Source organism: Oryctolagus cuniculus, chromosome 1, assembly GCF_051225735.1.
Source record: "Oryctolagus cuniculus isolate XC-2025 breed Fujian yellow rabbit chromosome 1, ASM5122573v1, whole genome shotgun sequence".
Lineage (NCBI taxonomy): Eukaryota > Metazoa > Chordata > Mammalia > Lagomorpha > Leporidae > Oryctolagus > Oryctolagus cuniculus.
In genome coordinates, this window is record NC_142867.1 from 119,118,469 (window position 1) to 119,136,283 (window position 17,815).

Sequence of the window (17,815 nt, forward strand, 5' to 3'; positions counted from 1 at the left end):
CAGCCACAGTCTGAGTCCAGTTGCATTTCCTACCTCGAGAGCACAGCTCTAATGCAGGTGAACTCCCCATCCTCACCTTCTGAAAGCAAATATCGTGCACAGCAGAAACTGGAGGGGTTCGTGAATGATGAGTCCATGATTTTCCCAGACCCGCTACTGAGTGTCTGTGCTGTGTCCCCACTTGGGAGTGTATGCAGTGAGCCTCTGCAACAGTGGCTCTGGAACCCCAGAGATTCTCACGTTTGTCAGTCCTGCACCATCCCATCAGAATTTGTGCCAGTAATGGAGAAGGAGTAGAACATAAGAAAACCAGCACATATTGTGCTTATTGCATATAAGAGTTATTTTTCCCTTCTGAAGCCTTAATTTACTACTGTCACTCAGTATATTTTACAGCACTAAAGGAAGTTGCTTCCAGTAACCACACAAAATGTGATGCTGGAGTGGGAAGTGTTATCAGCAGGAGGATGTGAGAAATGACTGGTAATAAAGAAAACAATGAACTGGTGCAAGATTTTTGTGGATGGTTAAGTTCATGGAACATCTTGTCGGTGTGGGCAGTCCTTTTCTTGGGTGTTCTTTATTATGTCTCTGTTCTGGCTGGGCAGTTTGTTTTTTAATAAACCTACATTTATATATTTGTGGGATGCAGTTCCATTAGACAAAGTCTGTGACACTTCTCTCACAATGGGAACATCAATTGGAAATGTTCAAAGATCAAAATAGCTTCACTGCCAGATTAAGCTTACCCTGAACCTCATAAGAGGCTGCAACCCAGACTCCCAATGTTAGAAAGAACTCATAGGTATTCCTAATTCCTGCCTCTAAGCCAACATAGTTACCAATAAAGGTGTTGTTACCCCTCATAATGTCCCAGACTAGGGTTGTATTACATGGTAACCTAATCAGAGGTCATCAGGCACAATCTCCAACCAAGTCCAGGAAAATGCTCCTCTGACCACCCAGATCAGGGGTTGCCCCAGATAGAACCATGACACTGAAGTCTGACACACGTGGATTTTTAGCCTCCTTCCAGTATCTTTTTTTTCCTTTTCTTGGAAAGCAGATCTTTTGTTGTCAAGAGTAACAGAAACATCAAGAAGCTTCTGCCATGAGACAGGCTGAGAGCATTGATATTATCCCTGGATCCCATAACCACATGAGGTCCTGCAGTGGCATCTGGGGTCATTCCCTCCATTTCCAAGGGGAAGAAACCGAGGCACAGAGAACTCATAGCCAGGACGGATGCCCCTGTAGCTGGGCTTGAGCCTTGACTGCAGCCCTGTGCAAGCTGCTGTGTCGTTCCTGTAACTCGGTATCTATCCCCCAAACCGAATTTGATGTTGAAATTTGTAATGGGGGAGGGGGTGGCAGCAAACTCTTTTCATGGCTTCTGAAGATCTGACCTTGACCTTGTCAGCTCTGAGCCGATTTGCTAGTCTTGGCTGGAGGGGTTCCACCAGCTCCTCCCATCTAGAACATCGCTGTCTGGCCGGCTCCCTGCCTACTTCTGCCTGAGGCCAGGGGCTTGCCCTCTACCTTGGCTATTTCCTGCATGATGCTAACAGTCCATGCTGCGCTGAGACAGGCAGCTGGGGCCTGGGGCCCCGCCAGCTCCACCAGGTGGGTGGTGGTGGATGGATGGGGTCTGACAGCAGTGCCCTCTTTCCCCGCCCCTGCTCTGTTAGAGAGGCTGGCGGCACCTGGCATCAGGGTAGCACGGAGCTCTTTCACACTCTGCTCCCTGGTCCTTCCTGGCTCAGGCTCCCTCCCGACAGCCCCAGGCTGGAGGCAGATGGCTCAGCCGCTACACTGCGGAGCCAGGTGCCTAGGAGACCCCAATGCATCAAAAGCAGGTTTAACTCTGGGCTTCAGCGGGCCGAGACGGGCGGGTGTGGGAGGGTCACGTGTTTATTAAACACCTCGCAGCCAGCTGCTGCGCGGCCCCCCTGGAGGGGAGGCCCTCTGGTCTGGTGGCATGCTTGTGGTAGCCATTGCTGGTCACTGTTCCTCCTCTGAACAGTGGGAACAGGGGTCCCTGAGAAAGTGGGGGCGAGGGAGAGGTACGCCCAGAAACAACGCCCAGGGCAGATGCCAAGAGAGGGAGTTGACGTCCACACCACGTGAGGCGCTGTGTGCAGGGCTTGGAATGCTACTGCACCAGACACAGAGCTTACTCTCATCCTCTGCCACTCTGAGTCCTACCTGCAGGCAGCAGAGCACCCTCATCTGAAGTTTCTTTTCTTAGAAAGCTTTTATTTAATAAATATAAATTTCATAGGTACAGCTTTTGGATTATAGCAGTTCTTCCCTATACCCGCCCTCCCATCCCCACTCTCATCCCATCTCCTACTCCCTCTCCCATCCCGTTCTTCATTAAGATTCATTTTTAATTATCTTTAGATACAGATCAACTCTATGCTAAGTAAAGATTTCAAGAGTTTGCACCCACAGACACACAAAGTGTAAAGTACTGTTTGAGTACTAGTTTTACCATCAGTTCTCATAGTACAACTTATTAAAGACAGAGGTCCTACATGGGGAGCAAATGCACAGTGACTCCTGTGTTGATTTAACAATTGTCACTTTTATTTATGAAGTCAGTCATCACTTGAGACTCTTGTCATGAGCTGCCAAGGCTATGGAAGCCTTTTGAGTCCACAAACTCCGACATTATTTAGACAAGGCCGTAATCAAAGTGGAAGTTCTCTCCTCCCTTCAGAGAAAGGTACTTCCTTCTTTGATGGCCCCTTTTTTCCACTGGGATCTCACTCACAGAGATCTTTCATAGAGGTCATTTTTTTGCCACAGTGTGTTGGCTTCCCATGCCTGAAACGCTCTCATAAGCGTTTTAGCCAAATCTGAATGACTTAAGGGCTGATTCTGAGGTCAGAGTGCTGTTTAGGGCATTTATCATTCTGTGAGTCTGCTGTGTGGCCTGCTTCCCATGTTGGATCATTCTCTCTTTTTTAATTCTATCTATTATTATTAGCAGACACTTGGACTTATTTATGTGATCCCTTTGGCACTTATTCCTATCTTAATGATCAGTTATGCACTTAAACTGATCACTTTAACTAGTAAGATGGCATTGGTACCTGCCAACCTAATGGGATTTGAAGTCCCACGGCAAGTTTTTAGTTTTATTCTTAGGGGTAAGTCCGAGAGAACGTGTGCTGAACTCTATATCTCCTCCATCTCTTATTCCCATTATTATTTTTAACAGGGGTCCATTTTCAATTGGATTTAAACACCTAAGAATAATTCTACGTTAAGTAAAGAGTTCAACCAATGGTATTAAGTAGAACAAGAAGGGTGTTCCCCAACAAACCCTTTCCCTTACTCTGGAAAAAAAAAGAAAATAGTAAAAAGAATAAAATAATAAACTGTTCCTCAACAAGACAAGGGCTGATCAAGTCATTGCTTCTCATAGTGTCAGTTTCACTACTACAGGTTTGCTTTTAGGTGCTCAGTTGTCACAGATCAGGGAGAACATAGGATATTTGTCCCATTGAGATTGCCTTATTTCATTAAGTGTGACGTTTTCCCATTCATTTTGTTGCAAATGACTATATTTCACTTTTTTTACTGCTGTATAGTATTCTATAGAATACATATCCCATAATTTCTTTATCCAGTCTACTGTTGATTCCAGGTGTTAGCTATTGTGAATTGAGCTGCAATAAACATTAAGGTGCAGACAGATATTTTATTTGCCAATTTAATTTCCTTTGGGTAAATTCCAAGGAGTGGGATGGCTGGGTCATATGGTGGGGGCTATATTCAGATTTCTGAGGTATCTCCAAACTGTCTTCCAAAGTGGCTTGACCAGTTTGCATTCCCACCAGCAGTGGGTTAGTGTTCCTTTTCCCCCACATTCTTGCCAGCATTTGTTTTTTGTTGATTTCTGTATGAAAGCCATTCTCACCAGGGTGTGGTGAAACCTCATCGTGGTTTTATTTGCATTTCCCTGATTGCTAGTGATCCTGAACATTTTTTCATGTGTCTGTTGGCCATTTGGATTTCCTCTTTTGAAAAATGTCTGTTTAAGTCCTTGGCCCATCTCTTAAGTGGGTTGTTTGTTTTGATGTTGTGGAGTTTCTTGATCTCTTTGTAGATTCTGGTTATTAATCCTTTATCAGTTGCATAATTTGCAAATATTTTTTCCCATTCTGTTGGTTGCCTCTTCACATTCCTGACTGTTTCTTTTGAAGTACAGAAACTCCTCAAATTGATGTAATATCACTTGTTAATTTTGGCTGTCTGTTCTCTAATAATTTGATGGTGTTGGGTCATAGATTTAGATCTTCATGCCATCTTGATTGATTTTTGTGTAAGGTGTATAGTAGGTGTCTTGCTTCATGCTTCCTCATGGAAATCCAGTTTTCCCAACATCATTTGTTGAATAGACTGTCCTTGCTCCAGGGGTTGGTTTTAGCTCCTTGATCAAATATGCTGGTTGTAGATGTTTGGATTGATTTCTGGTGTTTCTATTTTATTCCATTGGTCTATCCATCTGTTTTTGTACCAGTAGCAGGCTGTTTTGATTATGTAATAGTATATCTTGAAATTTGGTATTGTGATGCCTCCAGCTTTGTTGTTGTTGTTTAAGATTGCTTTAGCTATTTGAGATCTCATGTACCTCCATATGAATTTCAGCATATTTTTTCTAGATATGAGAAGAATGTCTTTGGTATTTTGATTGGTATCACATTGAATCTGTAAATTGCTTTTGGAAGGATGGACATTTTGATGATATTAATTCTTCCAATCCATGAACATCGAAGATGTTTGTTTCTTCTTCTGTTTCTCTCTTTAATGTTTTGTAATTCTCATCATAGAGATCTTTGACATCTTGGTTAAGTTTATTCCAAGGTATTTGATCTTTTTTGGTAGCTATTGTGAGTAGAATTGATCTTAGAAGTTCTTTCTCAGCCGTGGCATTGTCTGTATATACAAAGGCAATTGATTTTTGTGTGTTGATTTTGTATCCTGCTACTTATAAGTTCCAATAGTCTCTTAGTGGAGTTATTTGGATCCCCTGAAAAAAGAATCATGCTGTCTAGAAAAAGGGATAGTTTGACTTCTTCCTTCCCAGTGCATATCCCTTTGATTTTTTTTCTTGCCTAATGGCTCTGGCTAAAACTTCAAGAACTATATTGAATAGCAGTGGTAAGAGTGGGCATCCTTGTCTGGTACCAGATCTCAGTGGAAGTGCTTCCAAATTTCCCCCATTCAGTATGATGCTGGGCGTGGCTTTGTCATAAATTGCCTTGATTATGTTGATGAATGCTCCTTCTATACCCAATTTTCTTAGTTTTCCTCATTAAAGGATGTTGTATTTTATCAAATGCTTTCTCTGCATCTATTGAGATAACCATATGGTTTTTGTTCAGCAGGTTATTAATGTGGTATATCACATTGATTGGTTTTCAAATGTTGAATCATTACTGCATACTAGGGATAAATCCCATTTGGTCTGGGTGGATCTTTCTGATGTGTTGTTGGATTCTATAGGCTAGAATTTTGTTGAGGATTTTGTGTCTATGTTCATCAGGGAAATTGGTCTGTAATTCCTTTCTCTGTTGCATCTTTTTCAGGTTTAGGAATTAAGGTGATGCTGGTTTTGTAGAACACATTTGGTAGCATTCCCTCTCTTTCATTTGTTTTGAATAGCTTGAGAAGAATTGGAGTTAGTTCTTCTTTAAATGTCTGGTAGAATTTAGCAATGAAACCATTCGGCCCTGGGTTTTTTCTTTGTTGGGAGGGCCTTTATTACTGATTCAATTTTGTTTATTTCTTCTCTAATTTTAATTAATTCTTTTCTCCTACTCGTTTTGGGTTTGGTTTACTGTTGTTTTTATAGATCTTTGAGATTCATTGATAGCTCATTTATTTGGTGCCTTTCCAATTCCTTGATGTAGGCACCAATTGCTATAAACTTTACTCTTTTTATTTATTTTATTTTTTTTGACAGGCAGAGTTAGACAGTGAGAGAGAGAGAGACAGAGAGAAAGGTCTTCCTTTTTCCGTTGGTTCACCCCCCAAGTGGCCACTACAGCTGGCGCATTGTGGCCGGTGTGCTGCGCTGATCTGAAGCCAGGAGCCAGGTGCTTCCTCCTGGTCTCCCATACGGGTGCAGGGCCCAAGGCCTTGGGCCATCCTCCTCGGCACTCCTGGGCCACAGCAGAGAGCTGGCCTGGAAGAGGAGCAACCGGGACAGAATCTGGCACCCCGACCGGGACTAGAACCTGGTGTGCTGGCGCCGCAGGTGGACGATTAGCCTAGTGAGCTGCGGCGCCTGCCTAAACTTTCCTCTTAACACTGCTTTTGCTGTATCCCATAATTTTGATATGTTGTATTGTCATCTTCATTTGTTTCCAGAAATTTGATTTCTCTTTTGTTTCTTCAGTGACCCACTGTTCATTCAGGAGCATGTTGTTCAGTCTCCATGTGTTGGCATACGTTCTAGAGATGCCTGAGTTTCTGATTTCCAGCTTCATTACGTTGTCTAAGGAGATCAATGGCATGATTCTGATTTTTTCCAGCTTTTATCTGGTACTATGACTCTGTAGATAAGTGTAATGTCTGCTTTCAGTGAATCTATAGAGGCTTGTAGTGGGTGTGGTCAGAGAGCTCTGTTCAGTTCTCCAGGGTTAATGACATGCCTAATGTGACACACCCAGGTTTGGTGTTGTAAATTTTCTCTCTCTCCTTTTTTAACCAGAAGGGAAGTATATTCTGCTCAGTTGAGCTCTTCTCCACAATGGAGACCAATGCCTGACCGCTAACCCCAGTGGGTATAATATTCGTCCTCTCTGTCCAAAGGACCACACAAAGGATCTGTGCAGTCCTCCGGCGGAAGTTCAGATTCCCCAGCAATGTCTCTCACCAGGTAACCAGGAACTCCCGAGCTTGTGGCATCTCCCACTGAGACTGCTCAAGTCCCAGCCACACTACGATTCTTCCCACACCCTCAGTTTTTTTCACAGTCCCAATTCAGAAGCTTCACACGGTCACAGGCTCCCAGCCCCGTGTTATTTCTCCCAACCAGAGTCAGGAGTTTCTGCTCCGCTGAATGCCAGGTGCAGACATGAGCTGGTACAGCTGTTACATATGTCCAAAATGGGGCCTGCTCTATTGGCTCATCATAGTACACCTTTGTAAAGTGATCAGAGAGAGAGAGAGAAACGTGACCATCCTGTCCCTTTTGTTTTTCTCCTCTAGTTTGGCTGGTACATTTTCCCCCACAGGGCTTTAAGCCCCATTCCCTCTAGGCTCTTCCTGCTGCTTTTTCGTCAGTGTCTTAGACTGCTGCGGTCTGGTCTCACCTCACTTCCCAGTGCTGGTGCGTAGGCTCTCAGCTGTTGGAGTCTGGAGCTGTGGGCGCCCACGCCCTCCACGTAGGTCCACCGTGTCCCTCTGATTTCGGTAGAGTTTCCTTTGCCATTTTCCCCTAACTTTTCCCTGAGACTACACTATCTTCTTCTTTCTTTTCTTTTTTTTTTTTTTTAGAAAACTATCTTTTCCTGGGCTAGAGCAGTAAGCTCCCTCCCTACTCTGCCATATTGGAACCTCTGGAAGCATTTATAATCATAGGACTCTAACAAATATTTGTAAATACAGTTTTACCACTAAATATAAATTAAGAAACCGTAATTCTGAAAAAGAAAATGATAGATTTGTGACACTGCTAAAAGAGACTCAAAAGACTAGTGAATCTTATGGGTTTCTATGCCATTTACTTAAAACAGTTTTGGTTCTATTCCTAAATGTTTTGTTTTCTAGATTTAAAGATTTTCTTGAAATTTATAGGGTTTTTAACACTTTGGTAAACTATGTATTTGTAATCAACATAAAATGTTTACCTTAGGGCCAGCGTTGTGGTGTAGTGTGTAAAGCCGCCGCCTGCAGTGCTGGCATCCCATATGGGCACCAATTTGAGACTCGGCTGCTCTACTTCTGATCCAGCTCTCTCCTGTGGCCTGGGAAAGCAGTAGAAGATGGCCCAAGTCCTTGGGCCCCTGCCCCTGTGTGGGAGAACTGGAGGAAGCTCTTGACTCCTGGCTTTGGATTGGCACAGTTCAGCCGTTGCGGCCACCTGGGGAGTGAACCAGTGGATGGAAGATCTCTCTCTCTCTCTCTCTCTCTCTCTCTCTCTCTCTCTATTTCTCTGCCTCCCCTTCTCTCTCTGTGTAACTCTGAGTTTCAAGTAAAATAAATAAATTTTGGGGCCGGTGCTGTGGCTCATTTGATTAATCCTCCGCCTGCAGTGCTGGGAGCTAGTCCCAGTTGCTCCTCTTCCAGTCCAGCTCTCTGCTGTGGCCTGGGAAGGCAGTGGAGGATGACCCAGGTGCTTGGGTCCCTGCACCCGCATGGGAGACCAGGAAGAAGCGCCTGGCTCCTGGCTTCGGATCGGCGTAGCTCCAGCTGTAGCGGCCATTTGGAGGGGTGAACCAACGGAAGGAAGACCTTTCTCTCTGTCTCTCTCTCTCACTGTCTAACTCTATCTGTCAAATAAATAAAAAATAAATAAATCTAAAAAAAGTTTACCTTTTAGAGTATTTTTATTTTTCATTGCCATGTGATTGTTCATATGGGTTGAATAAGAATATTTTCTCCCCATAATAGAATGCAAGTTGAATTACTGGCATATCTAAAAATAGTGCACAAAATTCATTCTTGATTTCAAAGGCTTTTAGCCTTTTTGTGAATAAATTGTTATCTTGATATCTCTGAAACTTCAAAAGTTCAGATACTGTAGTTCATATCTACCTTGGTTGGGTTTGCTGACTTTGAGAGTTTTCCAAATCTGAGAATGCTATGTGGTAAATCACATTTTTTTTACCATATTTAATACAAATAATCAATTAATAAACTATAATGTTTTGCTATTAGATCATAACTCTGTTTATTGCTTGTAAGATGCAAATGAGATTTTTAAAAATGATCTTGTTGGTTTTGTTCTACTTTTTTTCCATTTTTGAGCTCTGTACCTATTGCCTGTCAGAATTCTACAGAAGTATAATTCTTAGTGAGATAAGGGTAACCTGATGCTTTGAGATGATGGTTCTCACCTGCACAAGTAATAAAGTTATTTTCAATGATGGACTTAACATAGCCTAAGGACCCTTGTTTCTACCTCACCCTCATTTGTTGCTCAAATGTGGCTGAAAATACTTTTCTTTTTTCTTTCTCTCTTTTTAAAATATTCCCTCCTCAAAGAAACCTTTTATTTCATCAATCTTGCTCCTTCAGTGAGACCAGATAAGACCAAACAGCCAAGACCAAATTAATCCTGGCAATGTAGAGCAAATGGAGCCTAGTAGTAGCTGATCAATGGTGCTTTCAAGAAAAAGATGACAAGGTAGGAATATGTGACTTAAGATGGAGTCACTGACTTCAACCCTAAATTAAAACATAAGGACAGGAGGTTATACAGAAGGGATTCCTATGCATGATTACCTGATGGTAATTATCACAATATACTGCTAGAGCTGCAGCCTCTACAAAGGGCTGCCATTTCAAACATATGCTAACTAGATATGATGCTTGGATTTCTCATGCCTTATGTTAGAATATGTATGATATGTATGATATTATATATATATATATATATATATATATATATATCACATACTGGAGTAGTCAGGCCTGAGATAGCTCTTTGGCATTCTGGCAATGAGCAAGCAAGAACTGGGACTGAGAGTATGACTAGCAATCTAGAAAAACAAAATGCCCAAAAATCTGTACATCTCCAGTCACTCGTGATATACTGCAGGAGGCAAAGGAGATCACTCTTGGACTGTACATCTTGCTGCGTATTGCCACTTCCGGAAAAACAGGGAGGTTACCAGCTCACTTGTGACTGTGAAACACCATGTTATCTGATAATTCAAATTTTACTCTAAAAATTGTATTGTCTTTTAACTCAGTCACCTAGCTTCCTATGAATGAGTGCTATAGGCAAGCAGATAGGATAAATTCGATTAGGTTTGTGAGCTGTAAGACCACACCCCCTGTGTGATCTCATGCCTCTACTTGACCCCACCTGTACACCCACCTGCCAATCAGACTACTACTTGTTCTCAAACTATACTTTATATGTTGTATGTGTGTGTAGGTGAAAACTGCTGAAATCTTTACTTAGCATAGAGTTGGTTCTCTCTATATAAAGTTAAACTAAAAATGAACCTTAATGAAGAATGGGATAGGAGAGCGAGAAAGAGGTGGGAAGGGAGATGGGAGGGCGGGTTTGGGGGAAGGAACAACTATATGCCTAAAGTTTTACCTATGAAGTTTGCATTCATTAAATAAAAGCTTTAAAATAAATTGTCAGTAAAGTAGAAGTACTAGAAAAGAAGGAAGACAGTATATATTGCATGAATTGGATATGTTAATGGATTAAATTGGCATTGTGGGGATTTAATTTACTATCCCCACTTAGTGTATTTTGATGATTTAAAAAATGTTGCTAGCCTTAAATATACAGAGTGTAATGTTGGAGTTAGAAGTGTTATCAGCTGGAGGATTAGAGAAATGAGCTTTGACAAAGAATACAATGATTTGGTCAAACATTGTCGTGGATATCAAGGTCCTGGGACATCCTGATGGGGTCTCCTCAGGGAAGGGTAGGGCAGTCCTTTTTCAGGTGTTCTTTGTCATGACCTCTCTGGCCAGCTGGGCCCTTCTGTTGTAATAAACCTGCGTTTATACATTTTCGGGATGCAGTTCCGTTAGATAAAGTTTGCAACACCTCTTTTACAATGTGAACATCAACTGGAAATGTTCAGATCAAAATAGCTCGACTTCTAGATGAAATTTACCCTGAACCCCATGAAGGCAGCCTCCACGACTCAGTGTTGGCAGAGACCTAATAGGTATTACTAATTCCTGCCTCTGTGACAAGATTATTACCAATAAAGACATTGTTACTCCCCAAATGCCCCAGACCATGACTGTATTTGATGGTAACCTACTCAAGTGTCATCAGGTATAATCTTTCCAGGGCAGGAAGCTTCTCCTTTAACTACACAGAGTGTGTATTCAGAACCACTGCAAGGCATCCAGGCGCACATCAACTCCAGCAGATTTTCCGAGATGTGGATAGGCTGAACACCAACACAAGGAATGCCCTGGAAGAGCCCATACTCTGAAACTTGACACTCCTGTTTAGAAACCTCCTTCCAGCATCTTCAACTTTGAAGCAATGGCAAGTGCCATTATTTGGTTATGTTATGTGTGCGCCCCCCAAAGTTTAATGGGTTTGAAACTTGGTCTCCAGCATGCAAGAAGACTTAAGTAGTGGAACTTGCTAGATGAACACTGGGGCACTGGGGCTCCACTTTGAAAGGGGACACTAATGCAGATCTCTCTACTGTGATTTTCCTTGAAGCACTCGCTGGTTCTAAAGCCAAACCACGCTATATGCTTGGCTTCTTGTGACTCTTCCAGCTTATATCTTCTCCTCCTTCTTAGTTCCCCCATGCACTGATGTCTTCATCCAGACCAAGGACAAATTGTCACAATCATAATGGTGGAATTCTCCTTTAGGAGAAAACAGCATTTCTTAGCAGTGGCCCTTGATCAGTTCCCAAATCAGCATGGTTAGCACGCGACCTCTTGCAGTGCATTCTCGTATGGATTTTGTGTGTTGCATCAATTCTGTAAGCACTACATCTGATGGAAGAGCTGCTTATTCTGGAACTCTAAATTAAACCTATAGGTATCAACTGCATTGACCCCACTCTCAACTTCTGTGTGTGGTCACTCCACCTACCAAATGGCATGATCCACTTCTCTTTTGACCTCCACCAACACAAGCCATGCATGTTGTACCTGTGTCTTTTCATCCGTTACTGCTCAGGTGCCAGAGTGTTTCAGGTGGTGTGCATAAGAGGTGCATGGATGATTGATGTTTATGAATTTAGAGCAGAAAGCCTGGGAAAGTCGTCTCAGTCTTCATGTCAGTTTCCCAGGTGACATCACAGTGTATCGTCTCTCTACATGTCAGGGCCAAGCATGCCCTCTTTCACTGTTCTTTGACATCATTCTCCAGACCCTGTAACCACCACTCACACAGAAAGCACTGGAGAACTCCCACTAGGACCCACTTGGTAAAGTGAGCTGCCACATAGCCTTATCTGCTTTCTGGGTCAGAAACAAGTATTGGAGTGTTCTCTTATCTCAGGACTGCTAGTGGAAAGTCTGTACTCTTCTCTGAGTACAGGGACGTGGGCTGCTGATGAGCCTAAGGCAGTCCTCTCTGTTCTTGTTGATCCCATTAGTTTGTGCTGCTAAATCAGCTGTGTTTGAGAGTTTGATTCATGATCCAGATACTTCCTGCTAGCTTTTTTGTTCTTAAACTACCTTTGGGATTTATTTATTTGCATTCAAAAAAACTTTTAGATTTGTTTATTTATTTGAAAAGCTGAGTTTACAGATGCAGAGAGTGAAGGAAAGCGAGAGTGAGAGCGACAGAGAGAGAGAGAGAGAATCTTCTATCAGCTGGACCTGTCCAAAGCCAGAAGCCAAGAGCCTCCTCCAGGTTTCCCATGTGGGTGTTGGGGCCCAAACACGTGGGCCACCTTAGACTGCTTTCCCAGATCATTAGCAGGGAGCTGGACTGGAAGTACTGGGACATGTACCGTATAGTATGCCAGTGCCTTAGCCAGAGGCTTAACCTATTATGCCACAGTACCTGTCGCTGTATTTTTTTTTTAAATAATAACGTGTTTGTGGATTGCATATGCCATTTCTATATATGTATGTAGTGTGTACAGATAAAATTAGAGTTCTCAACATTTCTCATCTTTAGCATTATTTTATTATTGGAACCATGGAAGTCCTTTCCTCTATTTGTCATACAATCTTGCTAACACATCCAATACTATAATGAAGAAGAGTGGTGAAACTGTATATCCTTGTCTTATTTCATATGAGAGGGAAAATGCTTTCAACCTTCCCCCATTCAGTGTGATATTGAGTTTTCATTCATCATGTATAGCCTTTCTAATTTTGAAAAAATGAAATTTAAACTTAAATACACTAAAAAGGTCAACAAAAGAAAAATAACTTTTAGAAGATAAATAACATTGGGGCCAGTGCTGTGGTGTAGTAGTCGATAAAGCCGCTGCCGGCAGTGCCGGCATCCCATATGGGTGCTGGTTCATGTCCCGGCTCTCCACTTCCTATCCAGATCTCTGCTATTGCCTGTGAAAGCAGTACAACATGGCCAAGTCCTTAGGTGTGGGGAGCAATCCGGACTAGACTAAGTTACTCGAATTAAGACTTATTCTATGCATCTGCTCTCCCACAATATGGCGCTGGGAGAGAAGTAAACAGCTTCCGCACAGCTGCCTCCAGTTCAACTAATAAATTGTAGGACTTGCTCCTGATTGGAGAGCAGCGTACTCGGCGTGTGGGCAGCCGAGTTGGGATTGGCGGAGGAGGACTATAAAGGAGGAGAGAGACGGCATGCACCAGGAACATCTATGGGGAACATCTAAGGGAACCTGTGCAGCCCCCGAGAAGAGCCGGCCGGCGGTGTGCCGCTCCCCTGCGGAAGTGGGGAAAGCGGCCAGGGGGAACCGCCCTTCCACGGAGGTGGAAGGGATAGTAGCCAACCCGGGAAGAACCAGCAGCAAACCCGGGGAGGGCCGAGCAGACGAAAGAACAGCGCAGGGTCCTGTGTCGTTCCTCCGCGAAGAGGGGGAGCGACACTTAGGCCACTGCACCTGCATGGGAGACCCATAAGAAGCTCCTGGCTCCTGGCTCCTGGCTCCTGGCTCTTGGCTCCTGGCTCCTGGCTCCTGGCTTCAGATCAGCGCTGCTCTGGCCATTGTGGCCAACTGGGGGAGTGAACCAGTGGAAGGACCCTCTCTCTCTCTACCTCTTCTTCTCTCTCTGTGTAACTCTGACTTTCAAATGAATAAATAAATCTTCAAGAAAAAGATAAATAATAAATACAAATGATTAGAAAGATTAACAAAGAAAAGAGAATGAACTCAGATAAATAAAATTAGTGATGAAAAAGAGACATTATAAGCCATACTATAAAAATATAAAAAATGATAAGAAAGTACTATGAGCAACTCTATGCTAAAAAATTGGAAAACCTCAAAGAAATGGATAAATTCATGGATTCATGTAGCCTACCATAACTAATCAAGAAGATAGAGGAAATTTAAACAAAGCTATAATGAACAATGAGATTGAGCCAGTAATTAAAAGTCTCCCATCAAAGATCAAGAAATGATTCACACTGAATTCTACAAAAAATTTAAAGAGGAACCAATTGCAATATTTTTCAAACCGTTTCAAAAGATTGTACTGCCAAACTCTTTCTATAAGGCCAGCATCATTCTAATGTTATAATCAAAGACACAATACACAAAGAAAAGTACAGAAAAAATATCCTTTAAGAACATACAAGTAAAAATTCTCAGTAAATACTAGCAAGCCAAATCCAGCATTGCATCAAAAAGAATATACACCATGATTAAATGGGACTTTCCCTAAAGATTCAATGTCATAAATCATGTAACAGAATGAAGGGCAAAACTGTAGGGTCATCTCAACCGATGTGAAGAAAGCATTTGATAACATTGCATGTCCCTTCATGATAAAAGCACAGAACAATTGGGTCCTTGCTTCTGTTTCATCATTTGATGTGTCTTATTTTATGCCAATTTCATGGTGTTTAGATTATAAAAGCTTTGTACAATATTTTGAAATCAAATATTATAATGCCTACAGCTTTCTTCTTTAACCTCAGGAATGCATTTGTTATTTGGGGTCTTTTGTTGTTACATAAAAATTTTACTAGTGTTTTTTTTTTCTACTTCAATGAAGAATATTTGTGGTATTTTAGTGGAACTTTCAGTGAATATGTAGATTGTCTAGGCTAGCATGGACATTTCAACAAGGATAATTCTTCCAGTCTATGAATACAAGAAGCTTTTCATTCATTTTTATCTTCTTCAATTTCCTTTATCTGTGTTAATTTTCATTGTAAATATTATTCATGGGGCTAGCAGTATGATGTAGTGGGTTAAACCACCACATGCATGCTGGCTGCTCCACTTCTGATCCAACTCCTTGATAATATGCCTGAGGAATCAGTGGAAGATGACCCAATTACTTGGGCCCCTGCACCCACATGGGAGACCTGGATGAAGCTCCTGGCTCATGGCTTTGGCCTAGCCCAGCACTGGCTGTTGGGGTCATTTGGGGAGTGAACTAGTGGATGAAAGATACAGCTCCCTGCAACCTTTTCTCTCTTTATGTAACTCTGGCTTTCAAATAAATAGTTAAAACAATCACTCATTTCCTTGGTTCAATTTATGCCCATGTTTTTCGTTTTATTTTATTTTTGTAGCTATTGAGAATGGATTTGCTTTCTTGATTTTTTTTCCTCAGAAAGTTTATTATCGGTGTATAAAAAAGCTACTGACTTTTATATGGTTGTTTTGTATCCTTCAAACTTCCATAATTGAATTCCATAATTCATTTTTCAGTTCTAAAAGTATTTTGGTGAAATCCTTAGGTTTTCACATATATGTATAAAATTGTACCATCTGCAAACAGAGATATTTTGACCTACTCTTCTCGTATGTGGATATCTTTTCATGCTCTCTCCTTCCATATGTCTCTAAGAATTTCAGTACTAATATGAGTATTGAAAAAGGACATTCTTGCATTATCCCTGACCTGAAAGAAAATATCAGCTTTTCCCCATTCAATGCAATGGCATATGATCTTCTTCTTGTGTTCTTGGGTACAATTTGTTAGTATTTTTGTTGACAATTCTTGTATCCATGTTCATCATGGATATTGGTGGCAGCTTTCTTGTGTTGTTGTTGTGTATCTGTGTAATGCTTACCTTATAGAATTAGTTTTGAAACATCCCCTCTTTTCCAATACTTTGTATACAAGGAAAAGAAGTGGTGTTAGGTCTTTGTTAAATATACATCAAATTCTGCAGTAGAACCATTACTCCATAGTACCAGAGTTAGTTCATTTAAAGGTAGAAGCCCCATACCTGATTTTAGTCCACTAAGAATTGAGTCATAAAATGCCCCCACATCAGCACTGCTCACTGAAGCCAAACTTCTAGCTTATGAACCTGAGGAAAACATTAAATACATATACAGCCCACAGCACAGTCCACAGCCTCAGAATCTGAGTTTTGGAAGAAGGCCTGAGAATCAGCTTTTTTGGATCTAGACTTCAGGCTCTGGCCAGCACATTTTCATTATGGGGTGGAGGTCATAGCTCTTGACACAGCTTGGCTTTTGCAGTCACTGGGGAGTGAACCAGCATATGGAAGATTTGTTTCTCTCTCTCTCTGCCTTTCAAATAAATAATTATGAGAATAAATAAACAAATAAATAAGTCTTTAAAACACACTAAAAGCCCAGCAACAACAAGAAGGGTGATAACTCAAAGCCAAATATTTCAGATAAATTAAGTTGGGTCTTGTTATTTCTGGTCCCATTAAAAACAACCACAATAAACAGACTGAATTAATGAGGGATATTCTTATTTTGTTAAAAATTGCCCTTTAGACCTAAATCTATGTCCTGATACCATCAACTTATTTAAGGAAAACATCAGGGAAACTCTGCAAGACATTGTCATAGGCCAAGACTTCTTGGAAAAGACCCCAGAAGCACATGCAATCAAAGAAAAAATAGAAAGATGGGATTACATCAATCTAAGAAGCTTCTGCACTACAATGGAAACACTTTAACAATGTGAAGAGGCAACCGACAGAATAGGAGAAAATATTGCAACTGATAAACGATTAATATCCAGAGTGTACAAAGAGCTCAAGAAACTCAACAACAACAAAACAATCCAGTTAAGAAATGGGCAAAGGACCTGAACAAGTATTTTTCAAAGGATGAAGAACAAATGGCCAATAGACACATGAAAAGGTGCTCAGGATCACTATCAGGGAAATGCAAATCAAAACCACAGTTAGAATGGCTATCATCCAAAAAAAAATGATAAGTACTGGCAAAGATATGGGGGAAAAGGTATCCTAATCCACTGTTGGTGGGAACGTACACATGTATTGAAATGTCACACTGTAACCCATACATACATACAATTATTGTTAGTAATAATTAAAAATCAATAAATGTTAAAAAATTTAAAAGTAAAAATCCTTTCAGGAAGCATCTGGATCATCAAATGAACTCTCAAACAAAATTGGCTTAGCTGCAGGAAGTTACTGGGAATGACATAGAACAGAGTGGACAGCCCCTGGCCCATCAGCAGCCTACTTCCTTGCACTCAGTCTGTGTCCTTGCTGGTGGGGAAGCCGACAGAACCTTGGCAGAGCCATGCCACCATCAGAACTGTGATAAGAAGAGAGCACTCTGATATCTGTATCTGCTCAGAGAGCAGATAAGGCTGTGTGGCACCTCCTTTTATCGACTGGGGCCTTGTGGGCATCTCCAATGCAGATTTCACTTTCTGTCTGTGCAGTGGTTATGGTGTCTGGAAACGATGCCAAAGAGACAGTGCGGGAGGGCATGGTGGGGAGTCTCCCTGCTTGGCCCTGACATACAGAGAGGTGATCATACTCCACTGTCATCTGGGAAATTGACACAAAGACTGAGAGTCTTGACTTCCCCAGGCTTTCTGCCCTAGTTTTTAATCACCAATCACCCAAGCCTCTCATATGCACTGTACCTAAAGTATTCTGGCCTCTGAGCAGTGACAGATGGAGGACACAGTGCAACATGCATGGCATGTGTTGGAGGGGGCAAGGGAGTAGTGGCTATGCTGGTGGCCTGGGTATACT